We start from the raw sequence: 10,904 nt of genomic DNA, 5'->3' as shown, positions 1-10,904 counted from the left end.
GGGGTGACCAGGCCGGCAGAGGAGGGAAGTTGGGGGCAACCAGGCCTACAGGGAAGGGCAGTTGGGGGGGACCCAGGCCTGCAGGGGAGAGCAGTTGGGGGGGGTGACCAGGCCTGCAGGGGAAGGCAGTTAGGGGTGACCAGGCCTGCAGGAGAGGGCAGTTAGGGGGGCAAACAGGCTGGCAGGGGAGGGCAGTTAGGGGCAAACAGGCTGGCAGGGGAGCAGTTAGGCATCAATCAGGCTGGCAGGGGAGTGGTTAGGGGGTGATCAGACTGGTAGGCAGAAGCGGTTAGGGGCAATCAGGAAGGCAGGCAGGTGAGCAGTTGGGAGCCAGCTAGTCCTGGATTGTGAGAGGGATGTCCGACTGCCTGGTAGGATCGGGCCTAAACGGGCAGTCGGACATCCCTCGAGGGGTTCCAGATTGGAGTGGGTGCGGGCTGGGCTGAGGGACACACCCCCCCCCCCATGCATGAATTTTGTGCACCAGGCCTCTAGTGTTCCTATAATCATGAGTGAAGTTAACCATGTTGTCATGTGTTCAATTTTCTGTACACTCATGATTACATCATTTCCTTTCCTGAGTTCTTCATCTTGACTTACATGAATCATTTTTAAGGTAAAGAAATGTGACTGTATTGCTAATATTTTTCCATTTCTATATTTTGTCATTTGACTTTATTATATGAATCATGTAATGTTAAAAATTCTTGATTTTAGGTTTTGTGTGCTGCTTAACAATGCATTCCCTGCCCCCAAATTAAGTAAATTTTTATCAGTTTCAAAGAGCTAGACATGGCTGTGGGCTGTCTTTTTAAAGATTCCCCTGCTGCCCGTCTCTCCTCAGACCCCTTGAGACATGAGAGCCTTAACCAAATGCTGAGGGCTGACCTTCCTTTTGACCTTCCTGGCTGGAATATCCCAATACTCACAAATTCAGCCAAAATAGCCAATAATAGTCTTGAGGTTAACTCAATTGATTTTTTCCCTGGTTCCAAACTCTTGTGTGGGTTATTGATTATTTTTGAATGCCCTTTGCACAACCTGGATTGAAGAAGACATCCCATAAACTCAGGTCTAATTAAAACCCTGCTCTTAACACCGAAGAATCTATGTGAATGCTGTGCCTACGTTTGGAGAAAGGACTTCCCAGTTGTCTTTGGTCTTCTCTGTGCAGCACCTCCGGCTGAACCATCTGAGGAGTAGTTGGGATTTTTCTGACAGCCTGCAGAGTATCTTTGTATGTGTGGGGGGCGGGGCTATTGGGGGGTGCACAGGTGACTATTGGGGAGACCACAGCAGCATAAAGCTGCGACTGCCTATCACAGGCCAAGTAAAGCAACTGAAGACAACTCAAAGAGGGGCAATTCCTTAGAGAACTCTCCATCATAGTGGGGTCTATGTCAAATGCGCTCAGGGAAGGGCACAAAAGCCCACTGCACAAGAGGAACATGCCCTAACCGGTTTGGCTCAGTGGATAGAGCGTCGGCCTGCGGACTGAAGGGTCCCAGGTTCGATTCCGGTCAGGGGCATGTTCCTTGGTTGCGGGCACATCCCCAGTGGGGGGAGTGCAGGAGGCAGCTGATCCATGTTTCTCTCTCATCGATGTTTCTAACTCTCTATCCCTCTCCCTTCCTCTCTGTAAAAAATCAATAAAATTTTTTTTTTAAGTAACATGTATCAGGATTTGCACCTGAACTTCTCAGCCTAACGCTGGACACATAGAGACAGAAGGGCCATTAGAGTGCTCTTCCTCCCGGTATCCTCATGGTTCACTCTTCAACCTCCTTCTCTCTCTGCTCAAACCCCGGCGCAGTGGGGCCCTGCCTATCACACTATTTTAACTTCAGTCCTTCCCCCAAACTCACTACCCCTTTCTCTGCCTTCCTTTATTTTGTTCATTGCTTGCCTCCTTCTGGATGTAAGCTTCCTGAGGGAAGACGTTGTGGCCTGGTTTGGGTGGGTGGTTGGGTTTTGTTATTGTATACACACTATATAGGACATTGTGGTCTTCAACAAATATTTCTTGAATGAATAAATGAATGAATAAGGATTCATTGGAGATTCTTGTTTGATATTTTAAAAAGATTTATTCAGAGAGTTTTTGCTCGTCTTCAGAAGGGAGTAGGAAGCCAGGCAGAAGGTTTCAGGGGCCTGACTTCTGGGCCTCTCTCATGAGTCGTCCTGAGGAGTGGCCAGTACCTGGGAAAACCATGATGGAAACAGCGTTCTGACCGAGTGCTAGAAAAGTATGTCGATTAATGTCATTTAAAAAAGGAGAAAGTAAGAACCAAATGCAAGGCATTAATCTTGACTGGTCATAGTTTCAAGAAAAGAATGAAAGAAAAACAACTCTAAAAGAGATTTTGGAAATAGCTGGGAAGTTTGAAAATGAGCTAAACATTAGATGCTTTTAGGGAATTGCTGTTAATTTAGCTCTGATACTGGTCCCCAGGTTAAGTAGAATACTCTTATTCTTCAGTGATATGCACTAAGCTTTCGGGGAGAACTATCATAATGTCTTCGACTTGTTTCAACTGCCTCTGTGGAGAGGGTACCCACTCATTCATGCAATGACCCAGCTTTGTCCCCGGCAGTTCGGCCATTGCCCCCATGCAGCGGTGCTCCGAGCCTGTTTTCCACCGAAAAGAGCCAGGACCTTCAGTGGGAGAAGGTGATTCGTGTGTGCCTCTGATGAAACCAGGACTCAAGGTCAACATTCTGTTTTCACTTGGTCCTGGATTGGGACATTGGTTTGAAAGTGACTTTTATTCCCTTGATAGCCGATCAAAGCTGGTGCAGTTCAGCATCCCTCCAGCCCCCTGTGCTTGGACCCTCCCTCATGTGCTAAATTTGGCTCCTTTAGTCTCTTCCTTTACTAGTCCAATAAAGAACCAATTAGTCAATGCAACTCGTGACCTTTGTAATGTTTCTATATGCATCATTGATTTTCTCTGTTTGTTAATGAGAACAAATTCATCTCCTGTTTCACCTGAAGTTTCATAGCAAATGGCAAGCAAGCAATCTCAGCTTTGCTGCACAGAGAGAGGAACCTAAAGACTCAGAAATACAGCTTTAGCCTGTTTTGCTCAGTGGTTAGAGAGTTGTCCCTCAGACTGAAGGGTTGTGGGTTTGATTCCGGTCAAGGGCATGTACCTCGGTTGCAGGCTCCAGCCCCGGCCTCAGTCGGCCCATCCAGGAGGCAACCAATTGATGTGTCTCTCTCACATTGATGTTTCTCTCTCTGAATCTCCCCCTCCCTTCCACTCTCTCTAAAAAAAATCAGTGGAGCCCTAGCTGGTTTGGCTCAGTGGATAGAGCATTGTCCTGCAGACTGAAGGGTCCAGGGTTCGATTCCAGTCAAGGGCACATGCCCGGGTTGCAGGCTCGATCCCCTATAGGGGGTGTGCAGGAGGCAGCTGATCAATGATTCTCTCTCATCATTGATGTTTCTATCTCTCTGAAATCAATAAAAATATATTTTAAAAATAAATAAATAAATAAAATAAAAAAATAAAAGTCAATGGAAAAAAATATCCTCAGTTGAAGATTAACAAAAAAAAACAAAAAAAAAAAAGACTCAGAAATATAAAGCGTGTGTCCAAAGGCAAAAATCTGAACAGAAAAGAATCTCAAAAGAGACCCAGGATTCCCAGTCCATAACTTCTGCCTCCTTCCTGGCAAAAGTTGGGCATTTTTATTGGAACTGACCACTTTTTTTCCATTTCAGAAAAAACTTGCAGCCCAGGCAGGAAGATGAGAAAACCACAGTCAGGCACCACCACCGCCCCCCCGCACCCCCCCACCCCCCCACCCCCCCCACTCCAACCCCCAGGGGGTGGGGCCTGCTTCCAGCTGCACCCGGTGGAAAGTTACCTGATTTTCCGATTTTGTTTTTCACTGTTTCGAAGCCCAGTTTTGCAGCCTGTCTCTGAGTACAAACATTAGGGACTGACCTGTTCCAAACTGAACTTCAGCCTTGCAGGATTCAAATCTATCTTTTCTTAAAAGAATGCACGCCTTATGATTAAAAATAAAAAATACAAAGAAAGATCATTTTAAAGACAGCTAAAGTAAGGGTTGGCAGGAGAAAGTTTGTTAAGGGTTATAAATAAGACAAGATTGAGCCTTCTCTGAAATCCAGAATCCTGGCAAGTACCATGGCTGGGAATTTAAAGGAAATCATCTGAAAGTTGAATATTTGTCTTCATTGTGGTTTTCCAAAAGAAGGGAAAACTGTCTCTTCAAAAATGTATCAACTGTCACAGACTGAGAGGTGATGAAAGTGACCTGGATGTCCAAGTGGCGGGGCCTGGGGCGGGGTGAGGGGGGCGGGCAGATTGGAGGGAAGTGCTTGTCCTGCCCTTGGAAAAACTAGCTACATGGTGGTGGGGGGCGGGGGGGAGGGAGGGGTATCTCAGGAATCTACTTCACTTTAAAGGAGAAAAACCAAAAGTAATTCTGAAGTCACCAAGAAGCAACTTAAGAAGTACACAGGAAGTTACTCCAGGCAGTGCCAGTAACATGAACTTTAAAAAAATCACATTGACACCATATTCTTTGAACAAAGCTGAAGCGGGCAGGACATGGTGGTTTCTACAGGGCCCTCCGTATGTTTGTCCCATTTGACCATGAACATCTGGGCTGTTGCCATGTGAATGTTCCATCTTTGGGGGGCCATAGCTGATCCCTCAACTCTCAGAGAACCCCTGCTCTTTTCTTTTCTTTCTTTTTTTTTAATTGATTTCAGAGAGGCAAGGAGTGGGAGAGAGACATAGAAACACCAATAATGAGAGAGAATCATTGACCGGCTGCCTCCTGCAGGCCCCCCACATTGGGGCTCGAGCCTGCAACCCGGACATGTGCCCTGACCGGGAATCAAACTGTGACCTTCTGGTTCATAAGTCGATGCTCAACCTCTGAGTCACGCTGGCCACGCATCTCCTGCTCTTTTCTAGAAGTGAGTTGGCAGAATGACCTTGGGAGGTCAGAGGCGACCCGAAAAGGGGTCTCCCACAGGCACTGAGGGAACCAAATAGCAGCAGCAACCTAGTGGGCTCATTTCTTAAGACCAGCTGGCAGTTCTTAGGAAGGAAACAGAAAAAGCCAGCATACTTTGCTTTCAACTGAAAAGAAATATAACTAAGAGCCAGCGTAGGGCAAAACGAGAAACAAGACCTGCTGGTGACGCCTGCCCACCTCCTCAGACCATCGTGAGCTTTGCCCAGGGTAACCAGCCCCCCTACCCCCACCCCCCTTTAGGTTGTAATATAACAGGTAGCTTCCTTTCAAAGCTTCAGAAAGCAAAATGACAGAGTGGCCCGAGGAGGAAAATAAATGACCAGAGACATTAAAAACAATGGCAGCTAACAGACTACATTTAGGGCCAGGGCAGCCTCCAAGGGTTGTTTGTTACAGCTTTTGTCCGCATCCATCTTTCCTACCAAGCTTGCTCACACCGCCTCACCAGAGCTTAGCAGATAAGGAGGAGCTTAATAATTGTTGGCGAGAACAAATAAGTGGATTGCAACGACGTCAGAAGTGATGAGTGCAAGAGGAGAATGAGATTGGCTTCCAAATATTGGTCAAGAGCTCTAAGTGGGATGAGCCAAAGGTTTTTGAGTCCGATGATCTCACAGGACCAGGGCACTTTTCTGGGTCTAGAATTCTGAGGAGGTGACAAGGTCACCGTCTGCAGTCTTCCTGGAAGGAAAGAGTTAAACACGGCTAAGCCTGGGAGCCTGCGGGTGCAACTGCCTGTGGGCCTGTAGCTCCATCTCCCCCGCACCGCCCCCACACCGCGCAGTGGGGACGCTGGGCTTTCCGGTCTTGCTTAGTGTGCTTGACCAAAGGTGACTTCATGGGCTAAGGTCGTGCCCTCCCCCCTTCTGAATCGATAATTTAATGTGACTTATCAGAAAGGGAAAGAACTGTTTACTTTAAAAGCCTGGATCCCATAAAGGGAGAGGGACAAGGCCTAAAACCCACAGAAGCCCGGGGCTCGTGCCCACGGCCGCCCCACGCAGAACAGGGAGCCTGGAAGGCACCCCCCCGCAGGCCAGAGAAGGGGCCCTGGGCTGAGGACTCGAGCAACTGAAAGGTAAGGTCCACGCTTCCCATGAACCCTCCAACCCCCCGTGTGAATTAGGCTGTTCTTTTGGAGGCTCACCGATTTTCAAAAGTGGGGGTGAGCTGTGACCTAGGTGTTTAAAAAGACCCCACACGACACCTGAGCAAGGTGCGGCAGTAAACACGCATTCTTGAATGTGTCTGCCATGTTTATTGCTTCTTCAGAAAGCCTCGAGGTTCTTCTAGATGTTCTTCTCGCCCTGCAGAGGGAAAGGAGAAGGCTAGGGAGGAGCCAAGGGCCCAGAGGTGGCGTGGGCTTTTATTTCTGCCCTTGGAGTGGCGGTCATGAAGCCGTACCCTGCTCTATGGCGGTCTGATTTAACAATAGCATGAAGGCCTTGAAGGGCCCACCAGAAGTCTGACTGGAATTAGGAGGTCTAACTGACCAGGAATCCCTCCTCTGCCCAAGCTTCTGAGCAAGCACATGGCAAAGCTCACTGTTTTGTTCTGCAACTTCTGAAATGCCAGCGTCAGAGCTGTTCACGTGTCCGCCTCGTGCTGGTCCATCCACAGCACTGGAAGTAGCTGGGCACCTGCAGAGAAATGGAGCTGGTGCCTACGAGCCCCCCAGCCTCAGCAGTTCTCTTACAAGGAGTCTGTTGAGACGCCGACTCAGCTGAGAAGTTGCCCAGTGACCCCCTCCTCGCCCCTGGGTGGTGATAAGCATGGTCAGGAGCATCCGGATCTTCCCTTCCAGACAATGTCAGTGAGAAAAGAAATGCCGCTTTGCTCCCTACTGACAAGGATATTTCTTTTTTTAAATTGCCATGAACTTTCCAAGTGACAGGACTCAGGCTTATGATAGGCACTTTCTTTGTCTTCATCTAAACTCTAACAGCCTAAAATAATCAAATGGACGCATTTCACACATCTATTTGAAATGATAGTGAATGTGGGTTTGGAATTAAGAAAAGGCATCTCCATTTAGCTTTTGCTTTTTAAGAAAACTTTATTTATGTTTTCATGCTGACAGATCAGGTTTTCTGCAAGGTCACACTTCATGGTCCCCAACGCACTCTTTTCTCAGTCCTCGGGGGTTGGCCCTCAGCCCCTGGGAAACCAACTATGCAGGCAAAGGCAAGCTGCTCGTGCCCAGATCTGACTTAAGAAAGAATAAGGAGTTTGTGACATTCCTGGTACTTGTGAACCAAAGGCATCTTGCACAAAGCTGTGATGCACACAAAATAGTTAAAGATGGAAGTATTTGCTAGAGGGCTAGGCTTTTAAAGGCTTCCTCCGTGAGGAACCCTCCTCTCCCCATTAATGAAAAAAAAAAAAAAAAAGCCCATGACATACAACGAGGGGCAAGCTCGGTCTTGCCTATTTCTCATACCCACGGGCTCAATGGGAAAACTGCATTCTGAATTGAGCACAGCAACTAGAAATGTCTAGAAATGCAGTCCAGGTTGGGAAGGTGAGGGAAGGTTAGACTGGAACACTGCACAGAAATTCAGGAATGCCTAGCACTGACCTCTCTCAGGAAATCCCAAGAAACAAGGCACAAGGAGAGATGGGGAGAGCGTAATGTGGCTGAGATCAGAGGAGAAACCCTAGCAGGATCCCTTGAGGCCTGTAGCTAACCTGTAGAAAATTGTGCTGGCATTTGGACCCATCACCTTGATTAATATCCAACATCTTTGCCTTAAGCATTCCTCATTTTTTTTTATTGGAAATAACAGGTATAATTATGTCTCAACCACCTTATGAACTTTCTAGTTTTTATGAACTGGTACTATTTAAGTTGTTACATTTGAAAATACTGGAACAAATGATTTTTTTTATATCTGCAGAATGAGAAATAACTATGAGAATTAAATATACATCCAAGTAGATATATATATATATATATATCCAAGTAGATCCTGGCATTAACCACTTCTCATTTTCTTGTTGGTGACATATTATTGGATGGCATTTGGAAAAAGCAAAAACATTCTGCTTGCTTGTTTCAACTGCATTGCAGGTTGGCTGAGTTTAGCCTGCAGAAACAATCTAAGAAGTAATAAAAGATGATGGCCATTAGAGCTATGTTTGAAAGTTGTGCACAAGGCTGAGAACATAAACAGACATGCAATAAATGTGTTTATTGATCGATTCAATCATACCATAAAATTAGTGTACTGCATAATAAAGTATTTCACTAGTAATTTGCTAGGAAATTAGCCTGAGGCCCATCTCTCAGCACAGCACTAACTTGTCAAGCTTGTTGACAAGCAGCACAGACATAGGTAAGCTCTATCCTCCCAATTTCAGAAGAGCCTGTGCAAGAAGGAATTTTTATTAGGAACACACACACACACACACACACACTGCTTACAACTTGTTTAAATTCTAATTATATTTCTCAGTACAAAAGTACTACATGACTTGTAGAAATAAATGCAGAGAAACAAAAGGAGGGGGTAAAGGAAACCCTATTTCTACCACTCAGATATAACCATGGTTATTATTTGATGTTTTGGCCCCTGGTATGTATGCATTTTTCACGAAAAAGGACTCATGCTGTGTATATGATTTTGTAAACTACCTCTTCATTCAATGGCATATCTTAAATCTCTTTCCAAGTCAACAACTTTTTTTTTCCTACAACATCAATTTAAATGACTAGGGTATATCATAAATGCATTAACTTTCTATCATTGGACATGTAGGTTGTTAGCAATTTTTACTATTATAAACAGTGCCTCTGTGGACAACCTTATAGATAAATCTTTCTACAAATTTGTAGGAAAAATTTTTTTCTCCAAATTCAAGGACGTTTTCCTTAAGATATTTTTCTTAGACCAAAGAAATAGATGTTTATTTGGGGAGGAATTGGTACGGTCTACCTGTAACACATTAACTTCCTCTCTTTTCTTCTTCCCTGTTTCTCTTCCTCCCAGTTTCTGTCTTTTGCAGATTATTGAAAGCCAGAAGCACACAGAGCTCACGGGGGAAGTGGAGGGGCGCGGCTGCTGCTATAGGACACTGTAAGTGAAATGGGCCCAAGCCCTTCCCCTTACAGGGCTCTCCAAGCGTGTCCTACCAGGACCATGTAAACTAGCAAATCCTCCACCTCCCATGGATTATTCCCAAATGAACAAGGAGATTTCTGAAGCCTGTGGTCATGGTCAGCAATGTCCCTTGAGTGGCCAGGAAGTAGGGGTTTCTGTTCTAGGGCCCTCTGGCAAAGACAAAGCAGATGAACTTGGCTAACTTGTTAGAAGGAGCAGTCAGGAAGGGAAGAACCAGAGACAGTTAACCACACAAGTATGTCCACCATGACCGCACCCCAGGGGCCATCTAAGGGTTGTTGGTGGCGTTGGGGGCCAGCTGGAACTCTAGAGTTCTATTTGGTGTCAGTCGTGACAAAAGTGCCCAGGTGAAGCATTCCACCTGAAGAGAGAAGGTCTAACGGTGGGCCAGGTGGCACTGTCCCGCTGCCCTGCCAATGGCTGTACCCCATAATGGCAAGTCAGGGCACAGACAGAAACCAAAGGAAGTCAGCCACTTAATAGGAAGATAAGCAAATCAACACTGTCAAAAAGGAAAGAAAAAAGGCTGGGTGGTACATCTGAAACAAATATAATGTTTTATATCAATGATATCGCCATAAAACAGAAAAGCAATAAATAAATAAATAAATAAATAAATAAATAAATAAATAAATAAATAAATAAATAATAAAGGCTCCAATCCTCCAGTCCTGGAGCTGAGTGACTTTCGTAGTGTGCTATAAGTGCACAGTCTGGGTTGAAAAGGGTGACTATGATCTGTGTGTGAATAACCATTTTTACTGAAAAACTCACGGGGTTCACTTTCCATTGTTAGGAATGAACCTGCAGCCCTAGCTGGTTTGGCTCAGTGGATAGAGCGTCAGCCTGCGGACTGAAGGGTCCTGAGTTTGATTCTGAAGGGCACATGTCAGGGTTGCAGGCTCAGTCTCCAGTAAGGGGCATGCAGAAGGGAGCCGATCAATGCTTCTCTCTTATCATTGCTGTTTCTATCTCTCTCGTCTCCCTCTCCCTTCCTCTCTGAAATTTAAAAAAAAAAAAAGAATGGGCCTGCATATATGCATAACCCATGGACACAGACAATAGTGCAGTGAAGGCCCGGGGTGAGGGTGACGGAGTGGAGGGGCCAATGGGGAATTAAGGGGGACATCTGTAATATTTCCAACAATAAAGATAAATTTAAAAAAGAATGGGCCAGTTTTTGGCCCAAGCAAGGTTCTGATCAAATGTTAACACTTGGTTCTCCTGGGACAAAAATAAACTGGCCCCCTTCTCCCTCCTTTTCCAGCATTCGGGAGAAAATAAAATATTAGGTGAAATGCGTTATTTCCTCTCATTCTTCGTTGTGGGCAGGAGTGCATATATCAGTTAGAAACCATTTTTAACAGGAAACCCAGTAAACCGGAGGGATTTATTCATAGGAGGCTCTTGTTTGCAAGAAAATGAGTATTTTTCATGAAAAATTGAATAGTTCCCCTCTCTCTCTCCATTTTCCTTCTTCCCTTCCCTTCCCTCACCTCCCACCCACTATGATGGTGGAAAACGACTCTGGTGAATAAGATTTAAAATCAGGATGTCTCTGCATCCAATAGACACTACTGAGAGTAGATTACAGTCCCTTTAAAAGCCATATCCCCAGGCAAAATAATGTTAATCTTCTTAGACTGCAGAATGTACCACATTTACTGATGACGGGTTGAGATACATGGTAAGGTGAGAGTTGGGGAGGACCCAGTCAAATGATTATGGATTATAATGTGGCGACCCACTAAGTATTTATTTCCT

At 45.5% G+C, this 10,904-nt stretch overlaps 1 long non-coding RNA gene across 3 annotated transcripts in view; it reads left to right on the top strand.

Moving 5' to 3' along the window:
- Positions 1-5,632: 5,632 nt before the first annotated feature.
- LOC308257144 overlaps positions 5,633-10,904 on the top strand; it is a 49,676-nt gene continuing 44,404 nt past the window's right edge. For 2 of the 3 annotated variants that reach the window (XR_013961523.1, XR_013961524.1), the window contains exons 1-2: positions 5,633-6,097; positions 9,009-9,095. This is a non-coding gene — a long non-coding RNA (uncharacterized lncRNA). Of the gene's footprint in view, positions 6,098-9,008; positions 9,096-9,936; positions 10,436-10,904 lie in introns of those variants that run through there. The other variant, XR_013961525.1, reaches the window with a different exon arrangement.

Source organism: Plecotus auritus (genome assembly GCF_963455305.1).
Source record: "Plecotus auritus genome assembly, chromosome: 8".
Classification (NCBI taxonomy): Eukaryota; Metazoa; Chordata; class Mammalia; order Chiroptera; family Vespertilionidae; genus Plecotus; species Plecotus auritus.
The sequence above is the reverse complement of the archived record's forward strand: the minus strand, read 5'-3'. Positions and strand labels throughout refer to the sequence as shown.